At 39.7% G+C, this 27158-nt stretch overlaps 1 protein-coding gene across 5 annotated transcripts in view; it reads left to right on the top strand.

The window, feature by feature from the left end:
- The window catches only part of LOC140713762 (cadherin-18), a 638248-nt gene that overhangs the window by 123631 nt on the left and 487459 nt on the right, over window positions 1-27158 (top strand). For 3 of the 5 annotated variants that reach the window (XM_073024253.1, XM_073024256.1, XM_073024259.1), the window contains exon 2: window positions 21849-21917. The exons of the other annotated variants lie outside the window; for them this stretch is intronic. The gene's annotated coding sequence lies outside the window, so the exon portion shown is untranslated. The remainder of the gene's footprint in view (window positions 1-21848; window positions 21918-27158) is intronic. 5 annotated transcript variants of the gene reach the window in all.

The raw sequence follows: 27158 nt of genomic DNA, 5'->3' as shown, positions 1-27158 counted from the left end.
CATAATTAATAGTATTTAAGTAAAATTGCCCGGATTTTGCTGGGTATTCCTGTACATCAGCAAGTTAGAAATGTCAAGACAAATGCACAAGTTACAACTTATGGCTGATCTCCAATGGTTTCCCAGTTCGTAGTGTACTGCTGTGTAGCCAAACAGAGTCCAGAGTGGAAACGCCAGTTTGCCAAGAATCTCTGGCAAAGGTTTAGGAATTTGCTGTTGGGTTTTGTATTAAGTGAAGCATATAACAGAATTTATGACCCTATTCAGTTCACTGAAGGAAGGAGAATATGATCTGGAAGTTCAAACGATATGGGGTAAATATTAGAATAAAAACTTAACAGCATATAAATCTTTTTTTTAAATCTCTGAAAATTGAAGTGTTTTTGATAATCAACTTAGCATTTCATTTGTTCCAAATTTGTTCTTGTGTATTAGAAATTACTTTTTGGAAGTATTAAATAAAATGTACGTGACACCTTCCAATCTTTTCTAAATTATGTATTTATTTCCATATTCCTTAGAAGATTTTGTGGTTGACTCTGAGAGCAGTCAAAAGTTATCATGTAAGCTTGAAATGTTCTGATTGTAGTTTCTGTCTTTGGCATTCTGTTGTGCCGGGGTGTTGAACAAGAGTGGAAGCTTGTCTGTGGTGACTATGCAAGAATGTCAAAGAAATAAAGGACTCTGTCATTTCCTGGAGCTCAAATTGCAACAAATCAGTCATGGAAACATCATTTGACTGTGTCTGAAGTGATGCGACAAGTATATATAAGTGCAGGAATTGAAGTTTCCACCTTGGTAATTAGCAAGATAAGCCTTTGTATGTCAAGATGCCCTATCTGTCCTTGAAACTTTGTATTGTTTCTCTGTCCATATATCATACAGAACAGGACAAAAACAGGCTCTCTGTCCACTATGTCCATCTTGACTATCAAGTACCCATCTACATTATACTTATCCCATTTACTGGTACTTGGCAAAAACCTTCTATACCTTACCTTTTCAAGTGATCATTCTGATACTGAAATCTGAGAGAACACACCTCTACTATCTCCCAAATGTTGTATGTCAGATTCTAAGCATCCTTTAGATTGTAGGGGAAATTCTTCCTCATCTCCTTTAAATTTCCTTCACCCTTAATTTACTTTTCTGGTCTTGGGGAATCTCTGCTGTTCTGCTGAAAGGAATAGTTTCCTACTATCTACCCTGTCTAATTCCCGCATAATTTTGTATAACTGAATAGTGTTATTCTCCCCCCCCCCCCCCACCCACAAGAAAGCTGCCTCCAAGAATATCAAGCCCAGCTTACCCAGTCTCTCTTCATAACTGAAATCTCCATCAAAAGCAGCATCTTGGGAATCTCCTCTGTGTATTCTCCAGTACAATCACGTCCTTTTATGTGGGACCAGAATGTACATGATATTTAAGCTGTGCCCTAAACAAAACTTTATGTGCTTGTACCCTAACTATCAAATCTTGTATTCTGTACCCTGGCTGAAAAAGGCAAGTATCCCATCTGCCTTATTAATCAAGTTATCTCTCTGTGGTGCCACGTTCAGGAATTCCCGAACTTGTACACCAAGTTCCTTTTGTTTTCCAAAACTCCCTGTGACTTTGTTATTTACTGACTGTGTCCTTGTCCTCAGTCCTGCCAGAATGTATCACGTCATAGTCATCAAGGTTAGATTCCATCTGCCACTGCTTTGTCCATCTTAACAGTCAAGATTGCCCAGTCATCTAGTGTACCCTCCTCATTATCAACAGTTCATGTCAGGTCAAATCTTACTATTCTTAACTCCTACATTAACATCCAAATAGTTAATGTTATTAAGAAACAGTAGGAGTACCAGTGTAAGCCCCTGGGGTGTACCACTGAATCATGTGTACAATTATGGTATTTTATGTAGTAGTATATTAACATTTCTACTTTTTGATATTATGCACCAGTTAATTAATCCCCCACCTCCAACGATCACTATCTGGGTCCTTTCAATAGTGCAATTTGTTGGCTCTCCTTTGATCTTATAAACTCTACTTCTTGGATAGATATTTAACACGGGAACTTGTCGAAGAACATACCAAACTCCTTGCAGACTGTATCAATCACAATGCTGTCATCAATACAATCTGTTACCTCTTTTTAAAAAAAAATAGCTTCAATCAAATTGGTCAGAGGTCTCCACCAAACAGAGCTATGCAGGTGCTGGATATCTAGAGCAATACACACAACGTGGTGGAGGAGCTCAGCAGGTCAGGCAGCATATATGGTTGGGAATAAATGGTCGACATTTCAGGCTGAGACCTCAGTCCTGATGAAGGGTCTCGGCCCAAAACATGGGCTTATTCCCATCCATAGATGCTGCCTGACCTGCTGAGTTCCTCCAGCATATTGTGTATATGCTAACTGTCTTTGATTAATTCCAACTGTAAATTCATCCTGTTTTCAGAAGGTTTTTTTCTAGTATCTTTCTGAATAACTGGCATTAATTCACAGGACTGTTAATACTTAGTTTGTCTCTCCTGCTTCTTTTAATTAAAGGATATCTGCAGCAAGCAATGAATTAAAAATCTGTCAAGGCTCAAACAGTCTCATCCCTTGCCTCCAATAGCAGCTGTTCTTCATTGAACCACTGACTTACTCTGCATATATAATAGTTGTCATGTCATTTGAAGTTTGTTGTTGATTTGATGCAACATTATTTGAAAAGTCATCCTTTCTAGATTTTTTTCCTCCAGAGAGGCTGGATAGTTATGGTATGGTGACCGGAGTAAATAGATGCCTAATCTAGTTGCTAGGCTTCCACCTCTGAAATAGTAAAATCTAAATTTATCATTACAATTTTAAGTGGGATATAGCTGATCAAGGGCAACTTTCTTCTCAGTGTATACTTAGACTTGATGAGAAAACTGGGTCTGTTTCAGTAGCGAAATAAAACAAACCATCACAGTGGAGTTAAGCTAATTGAACATGGTGTATGACATTAAGCAATGTGCAAATATCAGCATAAACTTCAAAAAGTTGTAAAAATGATATGTAATTTCCTTTCTGACTTGAGTTGTTCCATAAGAATTTGTTTAACATCTCAGGGAGTTGCTTCTACATTTAAAAGCATCTTCAAAGACTTCATTCTGCCCTTTTACTGTATGTGGATACTGTTAGTATTGCAGATACAATTTCTGTTCATGTACAAAAGAGGAGAAACATGTAGAGAAACAAAAAAAAACGGAATTATGCAAGCCTAGCTACTTCCTGCAAAACGGAAGTGTGCCTGTAATCACTTTCTAAGGAAAGAGTGCCGGTTATCACTTCCTTGAGAAAGGAAATAAACTGATTTTTATATTCATGAAGGGCAGCATTAAATCAAATTAAGAGATGATTATTGAAACAAAAATGGACTCTTTCTTCTATTTAGCACTTGCATGAGTGGTCTCCAGGTGACAACAAACACCTTTTGTCAAATGAATCGAACAAGATTTCTCCCCACACTGATTTCTGTCTACATCAAATTATCACTCGCTTTAAATTGTTTGAAATAAAATTATAGCACCTGCCTGGCCATCCGGTTCTGTTTTAATCTTATCCCAGCTGAAAATGCATTTTAACTAATGATGCAAAGTGCTGACTTAATGGACAATCCTGACCTTTTCAATTTTGTAAACACCATTCTCATCTGATTAATGGTAACGTTTACAACAACAACCCAAGTTTTATTTGCGCATTTGCTTGCAGTGGACTGCTTCCCCTCTTGGATTTCTCCAGACATAGGTTTTGTTAAAACTTTTATATATTATTCATGTTTGCTCTGATGGATTTAGCATTTTCACTTAACCAGAACTCCACAGCAGATAAGCAATGCTTTTACTTCATTATCAATGTCGATCCCAAATAAAGAAGGAAGATTATTATCAGAAAGAGCATCTGGCTGTGTAAGATATCCAAGAAATGAACCAGCAGGATCAATAATCTGATTAAAACTGAAGAGAAGCTAGGAGCTGTTACAGCAGTCCTGTCTAGATTTTTAAAAAACTGCTACAGAGTCGTTGAGAAAGATTTTTTTAACCCATTGAGAAGATAATAGTATCATATTGACTGCTGATTTTATACCTTAGCAAATTTATAGTATCTATTAACTTTGGGAAGTAAGAATCAGCCTGTGTGTGAGGGTTTTGGGAAGGTGGGGGGGAAGAAACACTTATATGATCTAATGTAGATGTCCATGCTGGCAGGTTAGAACAAGTTTGCCTGTGCATTTCTGTCTCATTGGTGTTAGTTTATTATGTACTATGTGGAATGATATGAGCGATCATGTTCTTTTCATGACCATGATTGTTCTTAGCAATTTTTTTCTACAGAAGTGATTTGCCATTGCCTCCTTCTATGCAGTGTCTTTACAAGATGGGTGACCCCTGCTATTATCAATACTCTTCAGAGGTTGTCTGTGGTTGCACAACCAGGACTTATGATATACACCAGCTGCTCATACGACCATCCACCACTTGCTCCCATGGCTTTACACGACTCTGACAGGGCACCTAAACAGGTGCTACACCTTGCCCAAAGGTGACCTGCAGGATTGTGGAGGGAAGGAGTGCCTAATAACTCATTTGGTAAAGATATTTCTCCACCCTGTCTCCCACTTATTGTGTGTCACATTATTTACTGTTTCTGAAGAATGCCATCTAATGTGTTGTTTCATTATCATATGATGTCAGATGTCCTCAGGCAGAATGAGTAATTGTATGTGAAACAAAAATTGACCATAATCCCTGCCCTTTGGTGCAGTGGGGAATCCTGGGCAATCTATGTAAGCACAAGCTTTCTTTCTAGAGCCCAGTGAGCTGCAGGCTTCACTAAATTTGTGATATACTGATAGTTAAATTATTTATCCCTTCTAATTGAGGCTTTGTCACTTTGAATTTGTACAGTACCTTTAGAGTATCCCTTACATTCTGAATTCCATTAAAGTGTTTCAGAATGCCTTCATTCAGTAGGGAAACAAGTTGGTGTTTGTGCAGAAATTGACTAATAGGGACTCTGCTTCTGAATCTCTCCTCATTGGAACCACATGACCATGATAGTGGGAATCCTGACCAATTAGGAGAAGAATCTGAATTGTTTGTGGATTGATTCCTTGCAGGGCAGCATCCTTGCAGGCTTGGGAACTTTGTGGATTGATCAGCTTCAGAGGTAGAAAAAAAGTAGGTTTACAGAAGTAAGCTGTTTAGAATGGGTATTTGGGGCGGATGGGGTTGAAACTGCGACCATTCAATGTGGCAGCAGACCATTTAGTTTCAAAAAGAGTCAATTCTACTTCTACTTGGCTCCAGAAAATTAACTCTGAGCTGGTAGCTGAATCCAGCTGCAAAAATGACAGTTGTCTCCATTGTGAATCACAAGACCAAGTGTTGACATTTTGGTTTGGGTCAATACGCTGATTCATCCCACAATGGTTGACTATAATGGGGCTGATGCTAAGACAGTGGAGTTGTTCACTTTGGGCAATAGCTCATTGCTAGCTCTTTTCAAGAATCAATTACCACTTCTGCCAGGTAGAAAGTCAGAAATGCAGAGGACAGATAGATAGATACTTTATTCATCCCCATGGGGAAATTCAACTTTTTTCCAATGTCCCATATACCTGTTGTAGCAAAACTAATTACATACAATACTTAACTCAGTAAAAAAATATGATATGCATCTAAATCACCATCTCAAAAAGCATTAATAATAGCTTAAAAAGTTCTTAAGTCCTGGCGGTAGAATTGTAAAGCCTAATGGCATTGGGGAGTATTGACCTCTTCATCCTGTCTGAGGAGCATTGCATCGATAGTAACCTGTCGCTGAAACTGCTTCTCTGTCTCTGGATGGTGCTATGTAGAGGATGTTCAGAGTTATCCATAATTGACCGTAGCCTACTCAGCGCCCTTCGCTCAGCTACCGATGTTAAACTCTCCCGTACTTTGCCCACGACAGAGCCCGCCTTCCTTACCAGCTTATTAAGACGTGAGGCGTCCCTCTTCTTAATGCTTCCTCCCCAACACGCCACCACAAAGAAGAGGGCGCTCTCCACAACTGACCTATAGAACATCTTCAGCATCTCACTACAGACATTGAATGACGCCAACCTTCTTAGGAAGTACATTCGACTCTGTGCCTTCCTGCACAAGGCATCTGTGTTGGCAGTCCAGTCTAGCTTCTCGTCTAACTGTACTCCCAGATACTTGTAGGTCTTAACCTACTCCACACATTCTCCATTAATGATCACTGGCTCCCTATGAGGCCTAGATCTCCTAAAGTCCACCACCATCTCCTTGGTCTTGGTGATATTGAGACGCAGGTAGTTTGAGTTGCACCATATCACAAAGTCCTGTATCAGTTTCCTATACTCCTCCTCCTGTCCATTCCTGACACACCCCACTATGGCCGTATCATCAGCGAACTTCTGCACATGGCAGGACTCTGAGTTATATTGGAAGCTAAATTTGGACAACTAAAAGGACAACTAAATTTGAAAATTTTGAAAATAGCTAGAGAGTATTTTGATGCAGATAAATTGGGTTGCCAATTTGGAAATGTCCTGCCGAAAAAACATGGAAGTTCTTTAAGCTATGAAGGTTAACCCAATCATATAAAGGAGTCACTAACCTGACCTCAATTTTTGACTGTTCAAAGAAAGTATTCTTTATGGTAATAAAGGAACAATCTTACATTGTACTCAGACAGGTTTGTACGTAAACAACCTTGTGATTGGACACGTTGCAGTGTATTAATGCTAGGTTTTTTTTAAAAAAAACAGCACTTTAGTGGTAATGTCACAACAAATTTTCAGCCAATTTTAATTACATTATTTCAAAGCTGCTCAGCAACCTAAAATCTGAAATTCACAGAAAGTTGACAGAACCAACTGGCAGGAATATTCAAGGACATTTTCAACCTCTGACTGCTACGGTTGGAAGTTCCCACCTGCTTCAAAAAGGGCCTATACCAGAACCTAAGAAGAATAGCGTGAACTGCCTTAATGACTATTGCCCAGTAGCACACTCATTTATGGTGATGAAGTTCTTTTGCGAGGTTGGTCATGGCTAGACTGAACTCTTGCTTCAGCAAGGACCTGGACTCACTGTAATTTGCTTGTTGCCATAATAGTCTATGGCAGATGCAATCTCAATGGCTCTTCACACAGCCTTGGATCACCTGGACAACACAAACACATATGTCAGGATGCTGCTCATCGACTATGGCTCAGCATTTAACACCATCATGCCCACAATCCTGATTGATAAGTTACATAACCTGGGCCTCTGGAACTCGCTCTGCAGTTAGACTCTAGACTTTCTTACCGGAAGACCACAATCTGTGTAGATTGGTAATAATATCTCCTCCTCACTGGCAATCAACATGGTTCACCTTAGGGGTGTGTGCTTAGCCCACTGCTCTACTCTCTCTCTATACCCATGAGTGTGTGGCTAGGTATAGCTCACATACCATCTATAAGTTTGCTGATGATACAACTATTGTTGGTAGGATTTCAGATGGCGATGAGAGGGCGTACCAGAACGACATATACTAACTAGTGGAATGGTGTTACAGCAGCAACCTTGCACTCAATGCCAGTAAGATGAAAGAGCTGATTGTGGATGTCAGGAAGGGTAAGATAAGGGAACATGAACCAAATCATCATAGATAGATAGATCAGAAGTGGAGAGCATAAGCAGTTTCAAGTTCCTGGATGTCAAGATCTCTGAGGACCTAACCTGGTCCCAACATATTAGTGCAGCTATACAGGAGGCAAGACCGCTGCTATACTTCAGTAGGATTTTGAAGAGATGTGGTTTGTCAACTAAAACAGTCTGGTATAATGGGGGAGGGGGGGCACTGGGGGCGACTGCACAGGACCAAAGAAAGCTACTAAAGTTCAGCTCCATCTTGGGTACTAGCTTCCATAGCTAGTACCCAAAACATCTTCAAGGAGTGGTGACTTGGGAAGACAGTGTCCACTATAAAGGACCCTTGTCACCCAGGGCATGCCCTCTTCTCATTGTTACCATCAGGAAGGAGATACAGAAGCCTGAAGGCACACACTCAGCAATTCAGGAACAGCTTCTTCTCATGTCTGCCATACGATTACTAGATGGATATTGAACCCATGAACTCTACCTCACTTTTTTTATATATATATTTATGTGTTACACTATTTTAAATCTATTCAATATACTGTACATATACTTAATGTAATTGATTTATTTAAACTTTTCTTTCTATATTATCATGTATTGCATTTTACTGCTGCTAAGTTAACAAATTTCATGACACATGCCAGTGATAATAAACCTGATTATGATTCTGATTGTAAAAATTCATGCTTCTTTATCACACAAAATTATAATTTTCACAGATGGTTGTAGGAGATGGCAAATAAATTTTAATTATTCAATAGAAATAAGCAATATATGCACAAGTGATCTAGTGTGGTATATTTTTTAGCAGGTACACTTTCTGCCTTTGCAAGTATGTTCTTCACAGCTGGTAGTATAGAATGTCATGGGTTTTGCTCATCATGACAGCATAGCCACACACATGTCTGCGGTCTAATCAAATTGATTTATTTCAGATTAGTTTATCTGTAACCTTGGGGTTCACCCAGCTCATGTTCGTCTGGAGGAAACGGCCTTCAGCCCAACTGGGAAATCATGCTGTGTGGATGCTGTGTAATGTACCCCCAGTTACAAACCCACAATGCAAAATATCAGACAGTATACCATATGCAATTAAATGATTGAATTTTATGAATCTTAATCTGAATATAGGGTTAGTAATGAAATTTTTTAAAAGGGCCCAATTCAAGTCAAAAATTCATGTTGGAGCTCACTCAGTAGTCATTCTTCCACCATTGGTCTCCTCTGAGTGTCGCCAACCTTCGGACCCTCAGATCCCAGTCCACTCCGTCCTGTGGTCTACCAGCTCTCCCCATACACGTCTTCCCTCTCCATCTCTCCTCGACAAAAGACCGTGAAACACAAGACAAGACAGATACACAAGACAGAGCAACAATCTCCGATTGGCTAACATGCATACCACAGTCCTGTTATCTCCAGCCATAACCCAAACATTGTTTCTACAGAGAAACCTTTACCTCAGCAGTGAACATTACAGAGAAGCTATTTCTATCACATATACAGAGAAACTATTACATTTCTATCACATATACATCAAAACCTATCTCAAAACACCACTGGCAAATGATAATATTTGTGAAAACTGAAATGAGGAAATCTGCCATAGATGGAGAAAAAATTAGGAAGATTTAAATAACAACACATAACGTCAGGATGAAGGGTCTCGGCCCAAAATGTCGACAGTGCTTCTCTTTATAGATGCTGCCTGGCCTGTTGTGTTCCACCAGCATTTTGTGTGTGTTGATGTTTGAATTTTCAGCATCTGCAGATTTCCTCATGTTTGCTCTAGGAAGATTTAAATACTGTTCTTCTTGAAGCATAGTAAAAGTCATTCCTCTGCAAACTTTCTTATTTTATTCAAAACAAATGTAAAGGAGTAAGATACCTAAGACAGGATTTTAGAAACATAGAAACACAGAAAATAGGTGCAGGAGTAGGCCATTCGGCCCTTTGAGCCTGCACTGCCATTCAATATGATCATGGCTGATCATCCAACTCAGAACCCTGTACCTGCTTTCTCTCCATACCCCCGATCCCTTTAGCCACAAGGGCCATATCTAACTTCCTCTTAAATATAGCCAATAAACCAACCGGCCTCAACTGTTTCCTGTGGCAGAGAATTCCACAGAGTCACCACTCTCTGTGTGAAGAAGTTTTTCCTCATCTCGGTCCTAAAAGGCTTCCCCTTTATCTCGGTCCTAAAAGGCTTCCCCTTTATCTCGGTCCTAAAAGGCTTCCCCTTTATCCTTAAACTGTGACCCCTCATTCTGGATTTCCCCAACATCGGAAACAATCTTCCTGCATCTAGCCTGTCCAATCCCTTTAGAATTTTATACGTTTCAATAAGATACCCCTCAATCTTCTGAATTCCAGTGAGTATAAGCCTAGTCAATCCAGATTTTGTTATTTAGAAAGATGTAGATTTATAGATTTCCCCTAAATTATTCAGCCTTTTATTAATTAGGCTTCCTGTAGTCATGTGCTTATGTTCTGTCTGTTCTGCAAGTAGGGTTGGTGTGAATCTTGCATACTACCAAGGTATTTGTTCCAAAAGGCAATGCTTCATTCTGGGATTCCTACCCGTCTGTCTACCACCACAGGGATCAGCAGTGCTCCACTCCACATCTCAGCCAGCAGACTGTGTAGAGTGTTTGAATGTTTCAACAGCTTGCTCTGCTGGTGCTGATTCTGAAAAGAGGGGTTCACTTGTCCTATTTACCTTATATCTATGTAATTCCTTTTCCCATTTAACAACTATCTCCAGGTAGATGTTCAAAGTAATTTTTTTTTTAATTTATTGAGATACGACACAGAATATGCCCTTCCGGCCTTTGAGCCACGCTGCCTGGCAACCTTCCGATTTAATCCTTAAATAATCACGAGACAATTTGTAATGACCAATTAACCTACCGACCGTACGTCTTGCGACTGTGCAAGGAAACCCATGTGGTCACAGGAAGAACACAAACTCCTTACAGGCAGTGGCAGGAATTGAACCCAGGTCGCCTGTACTGTAAAACATTGTGGTAGCCGCTGTGCAGCCATGTATTTGATTTGTTATCAAAGTACATACATGTTACCATATACAACCCTGAGTTTAATTTTCTTGTAGGCATACTGAATAAATCTGTAATAGAATAATAACCATAACAGAAACAATGAAAGACTGCAGCAACTTGGGCTTTTAACCACTGTGCAAAAGGCAACAAACTGTGCAAATACAAAAGGAAAGCGGCCAGTGAGTGAGTGGGCGAGTGAAGGAGTGGAGATTTGAGGCTTTGACTCGAGAGATTCTGGCAGTTTTGGCAGTTGGACTGTGCAATCACGTCAATCAAGATTTGAATAGCTCAGCAGAAAGCGGTTGATTAGACAATCGAGATTTGAATAGCTCAGACTCAGCAGAAAGCAGCTGATTGGGCAATTGAGGTCAGGTGACCAAGCAGTTTGAAAAGCTCAAACAAATAAATTCTGGAATGGGAGGGTGAACAGCTAGTGGTTGTGGTGCACATAGGTACCAACGATATAGGTAAAAAAATGGGATGAGGTCCTACGAGGTGAATTTAGGCATTTAGGAGATAAACTAAAAAGTAGGACCACGAAGGTAATAATCTCTGGATTACTACCAGTGCCATGTGCTAGTCAGGGGAGAAATAGGAGGATATTTCAGATGAATATGTGGCTTGAAAAATGGTGCAAGGGGGAGGGATTCAAATTTCTGGGGCATTGGAACCAGTTCTGGGGGAGGTGGGACCAGTATAAACAGGATGGTCTGCACCTGGGCTGGACTGGAACCAATGTCCAAGGGGGAGCATTTGCTACTGCTGTTCAGGAGGCTTTAAACTAATGTGGCAGGGGGATGGGAACAAGTGCAGAGAGACAGAGGGGTGTAAAATGAGGGTAGAAGCAAAAAGTAGTAAGGTGAAAAGTAAAAGTGGCAGGCAGGCAAATCCAGGGCAAAAAGCAAAAAGAGCCACTTTTCAACATAATTGAATAAGGGCTAAGAGTGTCGTAAAAACAAGCCTGAAGGCTTTGTGTGTCAATGCGAGGAGCATTCGTAACAAGGTGGATGAATTGAATGTGCAGATAGTTATTAATGAATATGATATAGTTGGGATCACAGAGACATGGCTCCAGGGTGACCAAGGATGGAGCTCAACATCCAGGGATATTCAATATTCAGGAGGGATAGACAGGAAAGAAAAGGAGGTGGGGTAGTATTGCTGGTTAGAGAGGAGATTAACGCAATAGAAAGGAAGGACATTAGCCTGGAGGATGTGGAATCGATATGGGTAGAGCTGCATAACACTAAGAGGCAGAAAACGCTGGTGGGAGTTGTGTACAGGTCACCTAACAGTAGTAGTGAGGTTGAGGATGGCATTAAATGGGAAATTAGAAATGCGTGCAATAAAGGAACAGTAGTTATAATGGGTGACCTCAATCTACATATAGATTGGGTGAACCAAATTGGTAAGGGTGCTGATGAAGAGGATTTCTTGGAATGTATGCGGGATGGTTTTCTGAACCAACATGTCGAGGAACCAACTAGAGAGCAGGCCATTCTAGATTGGGTATTGAGCAATGAGGAAGGGTTAGTTAGCAATCTTGTCGGGCGAGGCCCCTTGGGTAAGAGTGACCATAATATGGTGGAATTCTTCATTAAGATGGTGAGTGACAGTTAATTCAGAAACAAAGGTTCTGAACTTAAAGAAGGGTAACTTTGAAGGTATGAGACGTGAATTAGCTAAGATAGACTGGCAAATGATACTTAAAGGGTTGACGGTTGATAGCAAGGGCAGGCATTTAAGGATCGCATAGATGAGCTAGAACAATTGTTCATCCCAGTTTGGCAAAAGAATAAGCCAGGGAAGGTAGTGCACCCGTGGCTGACAAGGGAAATTAGGGATAGTATCAAGTCCAAAGAAGAAACATATAAATTAGCAAAAAAAGCGGCACACCTGAGGACTGGGAGAAATTCAGAGACCAGCAGAGGAGGACAAAGGGCTTAATTAGGAAAGGGAAAAAAGATTATGAGAGAAAGCTGGCAGAGAACATAAAAACTGACTGTAAAAGCTTTTATAGATATGTGAAAAGAAAAAGATTGGTCAAGACAAATGTAGGTCCTTTACAGTCAGAAACAGGTGAATTGATCATAGGGAACAAAGACATGGCAGACCAATTGAATAACTACTTTGGTTCTGTCTTCACTAAGGAGGACATAAATAATCTTCCGGAATAGTAAGGGACCGAGAGTCTAGTGAGATGGAGGAACTGAGGGAAATGCATGTTAGTAGAGAAGTGGTGTTGGGTAAATTGAAGGGATTAAAGGCAGATAAATCCCTAGGGCCACATGGTCTGCATCCCAGAGTGCTTAAGGAAGTAGCCCAAGAAATAGTGGATTCATTCGTGATAATTTTTCAAAACTCCTTAGATTCTGGATTAGTTCTTGAGGTTTGGAGCATGGCTAATGTAACCCCACTTTTTAAAAAAGGAGGGAGAGAGAAATCGGGGAATTATAGACCTGTTAGTCTGACATCAGTGGTGGGGAAAATGCTAGAGTCGGTTATCAAAGATGTGATAACAGCACATTTGGAAAGAGGTGAAATCATCGGACAAAGTCAGCATAGATTTGTGAAAGGAAAATCATATCTGACGAATCTTATAGAATTTTTTGACGATGTAACTAGTAGAGTTGATAGGGGAGAGCCAGTGGATGTGGTATATTTAGTTTCAAAAGGCTTTTGACAAGGTCCCACACAGGAGATTAGTGTGCAAACTTAAAGCACACAGTATTGGGGGTATGATATTGATGTGGATAGAGAATTGGTTGGCAGACAGGAAGCAAAGTGTAAGAGTAAATGGGACGTTTTCAGAATGGCAGGCAGTGACTAGTGGGGTACCGCAAGGCTCAGTGGTGGGACCCCAGTTGTTTACAATATATATTAATGATTTAGACGAGGAAATTAAATGCAGCATCTCCAAGTTTGCGGATGACACGAAGCTGGGCGGCGGTGTTAGCTGTGAGGAGGATGCTAAGAGGATGCAGGGTGACTTGGATAGGTTAGGTGAGTAGGAAAATTCATGGCAGATGCAATTTAATGTGGATAAATGTGAGGTTATCCACTTTGGTTGCAAGAACAGGAAAACAGATTATTATCTGAACAGTAGCCGATTAGGAAAAGGGGAGATGCAACGAGACCTGGGTGTCATTGTACACCGATCATTGAAGGTGGGCATGCAGGTACAGCAGGCGGTGAAAAAGGCAAATGGTATGTTGGCATTCATAGCAAAAGGATTTGAGTATAGGAGCAGGGAGGTTTTACTGCAGTTGTACAAGGCCTTGGTGAAACTGCACCAAGAATATTGTGTGCAGTTTTGGTCCCCTAATCTGAGGAAAGACATTCTTGCCATAGAGGGAGTACAGAGAAGGTTCACCAGATTGATTCCTGGGATGGCAGGACTTTCATATGAAGAAAGACTGGATCGACTCGGCTTATACTCACTGGAATTTAGAAGACTGAGGGGGGATCTTATTGAAACATATAAAATTCTAAAGGGATTGGACAGGCTAGATGCAGGAAGATTGTTTCCGATGTTGGGGATGTCCAGAACGAGGGGTCACAGTTTAAGGGTAACGGGGAAGCCTTTTAGGACCGAGATGAGGAAAAACTTCTTCACACACAGAGTGGTGAATCTGTGGAATTCTCTCCCACAGGAAACAGTTGAGGCCGGTTCATTGGCTATATTTAAGAGGAATTTAGATATGGCCCTTGTGGCTAAAAGGATCAGGGGGTATGGAGAGAAAGCAGGTACAGGGTTCTGAGTTGGATGATCAGCCATGATCATACTGAATGGTGGTGCAGGCTCGAAGGGCCAAATGGCCTACTCCTGCACCTATTTTCTATGTTTCTATGAAAGAAATGATAACAATAAGTAAATAATAAATATAGAGACCATGAGATGAAGAGTCCTTGAAAGTAAGTCCATAGGTTGTGGGAAAATTTTAATTATGGGTTAAGTGAAGAAGAGTGATGATTCAAAAGCCTGATGGTTGAGTGGAAATAATTGTTCCTCGACCTGGTGGTGTGAGTCCTAAAGCTCCTGTATCTTCCTCCTGATGGCTGCAGTGAGAAGGGAGCATGTGCTGGGTGGTGGAGGGTTCCTGGTGATGGATACTGCTTTCCTGCACCAGTGTTTCATGTAGATGTCCTCACTAGTGGATAGAGCTTTATCTGTGTTGGACACAGTCTTATCCACTATTTTTTTTTTGTAAGATTTCCCATTCAAAGCCATTGGTCTTTCCATACCAGGCTGTGATGTATCCAGTCAATATACTCTCCACTATGTATCTAAGTTTGTCAAAGTTTTAGATGTCATGCCAAATCTTCACAAACTCCTAAGGAAGTAGAGGCAGTGCTGTGCCACCTTTGTATTTGCACTTGCATTCTGGGCCCAGGACAGGTCCTCTGAAATAATAACACCAATGAATTTAAAAATGCTGACCTTTGCCATCTCTGATCCTTTGATGAAGACTGGCTCATGGAGTTCTGGTTTCCTTCTCCTGAAGTCAATAGTCAGTTCCTTTGTCTTGCTGACCTTGAGTGAGAGGCTGTTGTTATCGCGCCATTCACCCATATTTTCAATCACCACCTTTGATTTGGCCCATGACAGTGGTGTCATCAGCAAATTTGAATATGGCATTAGAGCTGTGCTTAGCCACGTGGCCATAAATGTAAAGTGAGCGGAGCATGGGATGAAGCATACAGCCTTGTGGTGCACCTGTGCTGATGGAGATCGTGGGGCAAGTGAGGAAATCAAGAGCATTTGCCAAGAAGGTATTGAGGCCAAGGTCTTTGAGCTTGTTGATTAGTGTTGAAGAGATGATGATGTTCCAGAGTTAAGTTAAAAGCCAAAGAGATAGCATCTGCTGTGGAACTGTTACTCTAGAAGGCAAACTGGAATGGATCCATGTTGCTTCTCAGGCAGGAGTTGATGTGTTTCATTACCGACCTCTCAAGATACTTCATCACTATGGATAAAAGTGCTACTGGATGATAGTCAGAGGGAGTGGTTACCACGTTCTTCTTAGGCACTGGCACAATCAAAGACTACTTGAAGCAGGAGGATACCTCAGAATACTGAAGCAAGATGTTGAAGATCTCCATGTAGACTCCAGCTAATTCATCCAGCACAGGTCTTTAGTACTTGACTAGGTACTCCGTCTGGGCTGGATGCTTCTCGTGGTTTCACCCTACTGAATGTTGCTCACACGTCGACCTGAGACTGAAATCAGAAGATCATCAGGGGTTGGGGGGTGGGAGAGGGGGATGGTGTGAGAGGTGGTGTCGGTTTCTCCATGTTTTGATGGTCAAAAGTGAGCATGGAAGGCCTTGAGCTCATCTGGAAGTGAACTGTCACTTATGTCACGTGATTTATCTTTATAAGAGGTTATAGTATATAAGCCTTGTGGCAACTTGCAAACATTGCGCATTGTTTCAAGTTTAATCTGGAAATGTAACTTCACCCATGAGATGCCTTCCTGGATATCTGGTTCCCTTTTGAAATTTGCTGCCAGATCATTTTCCGGCTCCCTTACACACTCTGCATTGTCATCATTCTGCCTTCTGGAAATTAATCATTAATCTGTAATGTTTGAATTCTAATGTTGGCACTATGACCTGACTTTCTATCTGTATCCAAAACTGTAATGATTATGAAAACCTCAATCAAAATTCTTGTTGACAATCTACCAGGGTTATTTGGTAGGCTTTCATCATTACGTTATTGGCAGTTTTAAATTAATCTCGTCCCCAAGTGCCCGCATTGTTTGTTCCTATCATCAGAGCATGAGAAATTGGTGAATCTTCTGATATGCTAAATAGATAAAGATTAAACTCTGCAGTTTCTGTAGATGCCAGAAATTTGAAACAAATGTTGAGAAGTCTGCATCACCCAAATTGGTTCTGAGGAAAGAGAAACATTATCTTGACTGTTTCTGTTTCCCCAGATGCTATCTGACCTTTTGAGTTTCTCCAACGTTTCTGATTTATCTTGAATCTCCTTGGTTGGCATCTAGAAAATGAAGACTTGGCAGTGCTTTCACTAATTGGGACACATTATTGATGCAGCTACTCTGTAGGAAATGCATTGTAAATTGGCAACCCATTTCGGAACTAAGTTTTCTAACCGGCACATTTCTCAAAAGAAACAAATATCCGGCATAAACAAGAGAAAGTCTGCAGATGATGTAAATCTGAGCAACACACACAAAATGCTGGAGGAACTCAGCAGGCCAGGCAGCATTTATGGGGAAAAGTACCAGTCGACGTTTCGGGTGGAAACCTTTCAGCAGAACTGGAGAAAAATATCCTGCATGTTCATTGAAATCCTTGGGCATTCCTGCAGCTTGATTGCATAAGAGTGGTGGCCCACAGTTAGCTAGATTGATCCTGCTAAGATTTTATTAAAGGTTAGGAATATCAGTCAGCTCAGCAAGTTGCAACATCATCCAAAGACAACTGTAGACTAACTAATTACAAAAACAGGAGCAGGAGAAACAGAAACTAATTATAAGCTATTTTGAATAATATGGTTAACAGAAATTAATTAAAAGCTATTTTGAATAATATGGTTAACAGAAATTAATTAAAGGCTATTTTGAATATTATGGTTAGCAGAAATTAATTAAAAGCTATTTTGAATATTATGGTTTAATCACAACCCCAGGGGGTATCAGAGGTTGATAAACATGCAATTAATAAATCAATTAAACAAATGATAACATAGCTGAAGATTAAGACTCTACTTTCTACATTCTGCTTCCTTATATTGGGCTGGACAGATCCCTTGTTTAACTCTGAACTAAACCTTTGCACTAGCCTTTGGTTTCCTAGCATAGCTTCCTTTCTATTCATGGTAGTCACTTCCTGATATCAATTGAAAAGTGGTGATGGCATAATATTGTGAAGTTTTAAGTTTCAATTAATACTTACAGCTTGATTTCCTGTAAATGAAATGTAAATAATTAGAAATGCTTACTGATGATTTGATCTTGCAGTTTGTAGTTTCTACTTAATTACAGAGATGACACTAAAGAGAACGTGATGTGAAATGGTTTCACACCACTTTGAGTGGAGAGCAAATACATCTGAAATACCCCTAGGTCAGTTTAATTAATAAGATAGCATTCATCTTAACATGATTCTATATCCATCAAAAAAATGTTCCTTTAGACACATTAAATGTTTTTCAAAACCATTAATTGTGCATATAATGTATCAACATGTCTTGTCCCATTAGATTTTGTTGTGTCTGTTTCACCAAAATTTAGTCAAGGGATGGATCACTCTAGCAGTAACCTTACTGCAGCACATTTGTCAGGACTGGAAATATACTCTGAAAATTCGGCTTAATCATCAAAGGGAAAAATAAAGTACTGATGAACTTCTATATTCGTTTTAATGAGTGCCTTCAGAAGAATGCTGCAATATTCAAAGTGACAGTCATTATTAAAGAAATAGGAAGGACATCTGTGCCCCTCTTTTTGAACCCACACAAAAGCTACCTCTAGTATCAAACAAAAATACTACCATTACCATTTAATAAGGACCTGTCTGTTATTTAGCTGCTTTTGTAATCATCTTTCACCAAGCAAATAAATGTGTGCAATGATTCTTCAATTTTTATCTTAACTGACGACAATTTGTTGGTTGATCCTTCTTTTCACATTATCTGAATTCTCAATAATATCTTTAGTTTCACTCTTGACTTCATTTTAGACAAAAAGTTTGGTCTCGAGTTTATAAAGGGTTATCCTACATGGTCATTGTGAAGTGAACATATTGATTCTTTTCCATTATTAATACCTGAGGCCAGAATACTGTTGAATTTCCACTCTCACTTAACCTTTTGCAGAATGTGCAATGGAATACCATGCTAATCCAAAACTAGAGTCAGAGAGGAGAAAGATTGGAGACTGGAGGTCAGATGGGAACTGAGGGGTAATGGATGCAGTTCCTCTCCAGAACTGCTGTTTGATCTTGCATTAGATGCCAAGTACTATTTCATCTGTGAGTGGATCTCATCTGCAAGTGTTTAGTTGAATATGGTCTGGCCCAGGAATTTGGAGTTTATTGAAACAGTACTCCATGCTCAGATTTTCGACCCTCTGTCCATTGACAACAGTATTGGTCAATGAGATAAAAGTGGAGCAGAGGGTACAGTAAAACAATCAATTGTTCAACAAATTGAATATCTGTTAAGATGGAGAGGAAACAAACACACCCACAGCTTATCCCAATAAGAACAAAGTAGTAGTGTCTCCAGAAATTTAGTGGACAATTGTAGATGAATTATAGACTAACCAATATCTGCTTTAGTTGCTGAGTGCTAGTCAAAGGTTGAGAAGGAATTTGCCCAATCCATACACACACACGCACATCTGATATCCTCTTCTTTTCTCATTTTCCTGTGAGGATCACTTTCCATGCACACTAGAAGCTCTTAACTAGAGTATGAGTCCTATTTTTATGAGAACAGTATAATTTCCTGGTCACCATGACTCATACCAACTTACTTTTCAAAATTTTCTTGCTTAGATTTGTGTTCTTCATCTCCATTCAGGGATTTGCTCTCCAGATCAATGGTTCAGCTCTTTGGATATGAGCCTGTAATGTAACCTTTATGCTGTGGCACTCTTGTTGGGGGTTGATTCCCCCATTCCCATCATTCCCACAATCCTGATTGAGAAGTTACAGAACCTGGGCCTCTGTACCTCCCTCTGCAATAGGTTCCTTGACTTCCTAAATGGAAGACCACATTCTATGTGGATTGATGACAACATATCCTCCTTGCTGGCGATTAACACTGGTGCACCTCAGGTGTGTGCTTAGCCCACTGCTCTACTCTCTATATACATATGACTGTGTGGCTCGGCATAGCTCAAATACCATCGATACAACCATTGTTGGTAGAGTCTCAGGTGAAGGCGTACAGAATGAGATATGCCAACTAGTGGAGTGGTGGTGCAGCAACAACCTGGCACTCAACGTCAGTAAGACGGAAGAGCTGATTGTGGACTTCAGTGAGGGTTAAGACAAAGGGACACGTATCAATCCTCATAGAGGGATCAAAAGTGGAGAGAGTGAGCAGCTTCAAGTTCCTGGGTGTCAAGATCTCTGAGGATCTAACCTAGTCCCAACATATTGATGTAGTCATAAAGAAGGCAAGACAGCGGCAATACTTTATTAGGAGTTTGAAGAGATTTGGCATGTCAACATATATACTCAAAAACTTCCATTGATGTACCATGGAGAGCATTCTGACAGGCTGCATCACTGTCTGGTATGGAGGGGCTACTGCACAGGACTGAAAGATGCTGCAGAAGGTTGTAAATCTAGTCAGCTGCATCTTGTGAACAAGCCTACAAAGTACCCAGGACATCTTTAGGAAGCGATGTCTCAGAAAGGCAGCATCCATTATTAAGGACCTCCAGCACCCAGGGCATGCCCTTTTCTCACTGTTACCAGGAACAGCTTATCCCAATAAGAACAAAGTACCGGTAGTAGTATTCAGGAACAGCTTCTTCCCTGATGCCATCCAATTCCTAAATGGACATTGAATCTCTGGACACTACCTCACTTTTTTTTAAAATATACAGTATTTCTGATTTTGCAAGTTTTTTTCCAATTTATTGTATATACGTAAATAATTTACATATTTATTATTATGATTTTTAGTTTATTTATGATTTTTTTTCTCTATTCTCGATTATGTATTGCATTAAACTGCTGCTGCTAAGTTAACACGTTTCATGTCACATGCCGGTGATAATAAACCTGATTGTGATTGATCACTTGGGTCTGTGAGACATTTGCAAGTTTTATTGTTTACGAGCTGGGGAATTAGTGTACCATAAAAAGTTAGGCATTCAGTTAAAGTTTCAGGATCACTCCTGAGACAAGATGTTTGTACTGACAGTGGAAAATTGTGAATTTAACCGTAATGCGCAAATAACAATTTCAATTATTCCTGGCAAGTTGTTGTATATTGTAATGAGAATAAAGACCTGTATTTATGTAGTGCTATTCATGAACTTGCAATACCACGAGCACTATATGTTCAGTTTTACTGCCATTGACTATCAGTAGTTATTGAAAGGCCAGTAGCCAAGGTCTCTCTCTCCAGTTACATCTGTTTAATTCAGCTGGTGAAGCTAACTATTGACAGACACTAAATAATGCATTTGGTGTCACAAATATATTTAATTACTTGTGGTTAATGCAACTACAGGTAGAGAGAATCATGTTGGCTGAAATATCTGGATGATATAATTAAAGGAAACTGATTCATGCAGAATGGATTCAGCAAACTTAAGCATAGCATATCTATGGTCTTTAGTAGTGACAAAGGAAACTTAATCAAGGAGGCAAAACAAAGTTGTTTGTTAGAGAATTTCTGCACCTCAGCAAGTTTAATGAAAATTGAATGTGCAATAAAAAATACAGCTAGTTAGACCCATTGCCACACCACTGGCACCAGTCTGTCCGCCATCAAGGATATGTATTCAGTACAGCAAAGTGCCAGCAATGTCAAGACCCCCCCACCTCCACCATTTCTAGATTGTTTGTCCCATTATGGAAGAGGCTATGCAGCACCCATGTCAGGACCACTAGACTCAAAAACAGATTATTTCTCCAAAGTCATCAGGCTGATTAACATCGACACACATTAACCCACCCCACCACCTCTACGTACACATCACCTAACATCTCTTTATGTACATTCAACTAGTCAATGTACAGTATATAAGTGTTTTATAGGATTATAGGATTGCTTTATATTCATATTTATTGTTTTTGTTACGTTATTGTGTTCTTTATGCTTATTGTGTTTTATTATGCTGCATCTGACCCAGAGTCACAATCATTTTGTTCTCCTTTACACTTTGAACTAAAGAATGATAATTTAAAAAAAACTCAGATCTTGAAACTGATCTTTAATGGCCAAAGTAACCTTGGTAAGCGGCTGCCGAGCAACATGCAGACTGTTTGCACTGCAGTTGTGTATTTAGACCGAGGGGTAAGGAGTTTGTTCACCAAGGTTTTTGGAACAATAGTATTGAATGGCGAGCTGAAATCCAGAAAAGCATTCTGACATGTGTCCTTGTTTTCTAGGTATGTCGGGACCAGGTGTGTGTCAGATGCCATGTCACTTGTAGAGTGGTTCTGTCAGTAAGCATATTGGTGAGTGTCCATTGTGGCAGGAATGGAGTTATTAATATATGCCATTTCCAGCCATTCAAAGCAATTCATAATGATTGATGTCAGTGCCACCAGGCAGTAGTCATTTAGTTCTGAAGTTGTAGAGTTCTTTTAGTGCATTAATTGTACTATAGCTGATTTGAAGCATGTGTAGGTTCAATAGACTGGATGAGTGAACTGTTGAAGACGTCTGAAGACGTCAGTGAGCTGGTGTTCCCGCTCCCATGAGAATCCAGCCTGAAATGATGTCTGGCCTGCCACCTTGCAGGGTTTGACTCTCTGCAGAGTCCTTCTCACGTCTGCTGCTGGGAGAGACAGTGGCTACTCACCTGGGAGGGGGTAGCTTTGGTGGGGGTGTAGTGTTGCATGGCTTGAAGTGTGCATAAAATTTGTTTAGAGCTTCAGGGAGGCGATCATCACTGGTACAGTTGACGTACTTTTTCCTCACGTAGAATGTAATGCCTTTGATATCCAATCACGTGCGCCAGGGATAGTTGTTGGACAAGTGTTACTGATCTTTTTTGTGTTCTCAATGGTATCCATGCCTGTTACATTCATTGGAGTAACATAAGGGCACCAGTTTATAAAAAGTACAGATGTTGGGTAATTTGTTGTCCAAGTGTCCGTAAACTGGAGCAGTAAATAAGTTAATCGAACAGTTGATCCTCTTACTTGCACTATTGATAGTTAGCATTTTACATCTGTTTCTGTAGCACAGAAGAAGAGTTAAAATACTTTTGGGAAATAAATGGGCTTATTCTTTCTCTAGTCCATTTCCCCTCTAATTTTTGCTGTCTCATAAGTGTAATTAACAGTTTTCAATGACATTGAGGACCAATTACTCTGAAAGTATCTGTATGATCCAAATGAGGCAAGATTGCAAACATACTCTCTTTGCAGTGATTGGATTATAGTGACAAGAATAGCTTTTCATTCCATATTATGTATGGGGAATTCAGCCTCTTGCCTCTCGTATGAGCATAATCTATGGAGCAATGTGATAGTACAACTGGATCAATAATTGTGATAAAGTTTGTCGAAGGGAAATGTGAAGTACAATATTGAAGAAAAATAAAGATGCTACACATGACATGGAAAATCAAGTAAAAATAGAGTAGTTGAACAAGGGAATTTTGAACAAAAACACATAAATCAAAAATAAGTGATTTGGTTAAAAACAAGATATGAAAATAGCAGATTGGGAGAGTTAAAAAAAAATTATAAGCTTTATTCCAGAAAGGTAAAGTTCTAGTCATCAGGGAAAAAACTTGCAAGTCCTTTCTGTCGAAATATGTAGCTTACATGAAACCTCAGGAATCTCGATAGCATTTTGAAAGGTTTTGATACAGCTGATGTTGAGAAGAGTGTCCTAATTTGTGGGAAAAGCAAACCAGATGCGATTCACATACCTGCCTGTAAGGGGTTGTACGTTCTCCTTGTGACTGCATGGTTTTCCTCTGGGAGTTCCGGTTTCCTCCCACAGTCCAAAGATGTACTGATTGATTGGCCATTGTACATTGTCCCATGATTAGGAAGGGTTAAATCAGGGGATTGCTGTGTGGCGGGGCTTGAAGAGCTGGAAGGACTTATTCTGCACTGTAGCTCAATAAATAAATAATCAATCTGAGTCATGAAGGATTCAAGAGGGAAAGCAGAAGGAATTTCTTTATCCAGAGAGTGATAAGAATGTGAACCATGTGAGCAGTGAGCACAGTCAAAGGTGAATTGGAGAGATATGTTGAGAAGAGATGAAATAAGCATTCTTAGAGAATAACTTTTGTGATATGATAATAATTAGATAATGCCCATGTATTCTCATTTGATGTTAGTTGAGAGATAATTATTGACTAGCACATTAAGGAAAAATTCCAGCTGCTCCTCTACAAAAGCTCAGGTTAAAACTACGGTACTGAGAAAAATGTTTTAATACGTATTCCTGGATTTTTTTTCAAAAGGAATACGGAAATACTAAACCTTTGAGTGAAGAATCTTTTGTATTTTGAAGTAGATTTTAAGAGCTTATTTTTCAGGATTCTTCTTTGTGTGTGCCTGACTCAAATAGCTTTCTTGATGTTTTCAACAAGTTTAAAAAAGAATCATCGATAACAGAGAATATCAATCAAATGATCAAATCTGGAACACAGTATAGTATTCAATCATGAAAAGTCATGTGTAAAAATCTTGCTGAACTTGACAATTTGCTGCACCTGGTTATGACTGTCAACAGTCTCTATGTAAAGTGTGGCTGAGTTGTTTAATGTGAACATTGCGCTTCACAGATAAGAATCTCAAGAATAGAGAATGAGAATTTGGCCAAAACAGAAGATCATAGGCAACAATGGCATCACTTCACCTGTGGAAGTGCCCAATGAAGCTATAACTGTTAGTCCATATAGACTGCTGGTTTTATAGGACAGCAATTGAACATTGAATTACTTAAATCATACATAGTCGCCCACCATGCATTCCATTCTATTTTTGTGAGGTTTCTTTCTGAGGAGATGATATTGGATAATGGTTCACAGCTTTATTCACTTCTGCTTTGACAATTGATAAAGTGAAATAAAATCAGTCATGCTTGTATATCTCTTCATCATCTAGCCTTGAATAGAAAACTGAGTGGTGGGAAAGAAGCAGTGAAGAAACAATCAGATCATACATTAATGTATCAATTCAAAATTTGCTCTTGAGTTGCTTTTCAAATGAATACTTCTCAAGAGGGCATGTTTTTTTTTTGTAGAAATGTCTTTATACAGAAGACTTCGGAAATACGTTTGTAGTTTGAGTCTTGTTCAGCTGAAGCTGGAAGGGAAGGTGAAAGAAAGGCATTTGAAACAAAGCAAATACCATAACACATGCTGAGACCACCAGATGAGTGGTGATGAGGAACGAAGTGTTAAAAAGAGTGTGGCATAATAGTATTCCAAGCGTTTCTCTTGTAAGCATTGATAATTAATTCAGAAAGGTTCCACATAGGCCACTTAATCTCAATGCTAGAGAGCCAAGAGCACAGTGAAGAAGTCTGAATTTGAATCTGCTCCTCAGCTCAAAGCGTAATTGTAGAGAATCAGCAAAGGACACTGCTAGTGCGTCCAGGGATGGATGATACGTTAATTACATCATTTGGGTTTCCAAAATTAACTCAAGAAATGGGTTGCAGCAAATTTACATTATCATTAAAAGTTGTACATGTTAAATTAATTTTTCTTTTATTTTTTGTAAATAAATATCAGCATGAATTTTTTGTATATCATTGTGTACATGTGTGTCATCTGAAAAGAACCTTAAATATATCAGGCTCACAATACTCCAAGTGAGGCCTCAGCAGTGCTTTACCAAGTTTTAATATTACATCCTTGTTTGTATATTCCAGTCCTCTTGAAATTAATGCGAACATTGCATTTGCCTTCCTCACCACAGACTCAACTGCAAGTTAACCTTTAGGGAATCCTATATAAGGTTTCCCAAATCTCTTTGCACCTCAGTTTTTTTTTAAATTTTCTCTCTATTTAGAAAATAGTCAACACTTTCATTTCCTCTACCAAAGTGAATGACCAGACTCTTCCCAACAGTATATCCAATCAGCCATTTCTTTGTCCATTCTCCTAATCAGTCTGTCCTTCTGAAGCCACTTTAGCTCCTCAAAATTACCTGCCCCTTCACCTGTCTTCATATCTTCTGCAACATTTGCAAAAAAAGCCATCAATTCCATCATCTAAATTATTGACATAATACAAAAAAAGAATCAGTCCCAACACAGAACCCCGTGGAACACCAATAGTCATCGGCAGCCAACCAGGAAAGGCTCTCTTTATTCCCACTCTTTGCCCGCTGCCAATCAACCACTGTTTTATCCATGCTAGAATCTTCGCTGTAATAGCTTGTTAATCAGCCTCGTCTGTGGCATCTAGTCAAAGGCCTTCTGAAAATCCAAGGACACAACATCCACCAATTCTCCTTTGTCTATCCTGCTTGTTACATCTTAAAAGAATTCCATCAGGTTTGTCAGACAAGATTTTTCCTTGAGGAAACCACGTTGACTATGGCCTATTTTACCATGTACCTCCAAGTACCCTGAGGTCTCATGCTGATAATTGACCCCAATATCTTCCCAACCACTGAAGTCAGACTACTGGCCTACAGTTTTCTTTCTTCAGCCTCTCCCTCTTCTTGAAGAGTGGAAAGTCATTTCCAATTTTCCATTCTTCCAGAAGCATTACAGAATCTATTGATTCTTGGAAAGTTCATTACTTATGCCTTCCCAGTCTCTTCAGTCACCATTTTCAGAACCCTGGTGTGTATACCATCTGATTCTGGTCACTTATCTATCTTCATATCTTTCAGTTTCCCAAGAACCTTCTTTCTAGTAATGGTAACTTCACACACTTCATGACCCCTGACACCTGGGACTTCCATTATACTGATAGGATCTTCCACAGTGAAGATTGATACAAATCACTTTCTCAATTGGTCCTCCATTTCCTTATACCCCATTATTACCTCTTCAGCATCATTTTCCTGTGGTCTGATATCCACTCTTGCCTCTCTTTTATACTCTATGTATCTGAAGAATCTTTTGGTATCCTCTGTCTCCATTGTAATTTCTAGACCACATCCTTATTGCTGTTTGGTGGTCTGCATACAACTCTTATCCGGGTCTTTTTACTTTTGCAGTTCCTTAGCTCTACCCACAAAGAATCAACACTTCCTGACCCCGTGTCACCACTTTCTATTGATTTGATTTCAATAACACAACTCCGCCCCTCTGCATTCCTGCCTGTCCTTTTGATACAACGTGTACCCTTGGACTTTAAGCTCCAGTATCAGTAATTCATCCACTTCTCGTGGGCTTCAGATATTCTCTAGAATTAATTTGGGATGCCCTGCAAGACTTGTAGCTAGTTTCCTGAAATTCATTTGCACAAATACGGAAAGAAAAATGTTGTTTAATTGGAACTTGACTCTGAGTAGCGTAGATTTGCTTTCATCTTTGCATCTGTAGTAAAATTCGATTCCTGACTGTTCAGTGGGAAAGTTGTTTGGTCTAGGAATTTTTTTCTTTTGTGTACTTCCCCAAGTCTTTGGTGCAATGTGCTACAGACAAACTTCACCTACAGTGCTTTATGTAGGCTTCAGTTACACCCATGGCTAAGAATAAAGTGATAATGTAATAATGTGCTCAATGGCTATCGTCCAGGAGCACTTGCATCCACTATGATGAAG

The sequence above is a fragment of the Hemitrygon akajei genome, chromosome 20, assembly GCF_048418815.1.
Source record: "Hemitrygon akajei chromosome 20, sHemAka1.3, whole genome shotgun sequence".
NCBI lineage: Eukaryota > Metazoa > Chordata > Chondrichthyes > Myliobatiformes > Dasyatidae > Hemitrygon > Hemitrygon akajei.
The sequence above is the reverse complement of the archived record's forward strand: the minus strand, read 5'-3'. Positions and strand labels throughout refer to the sequence as shown.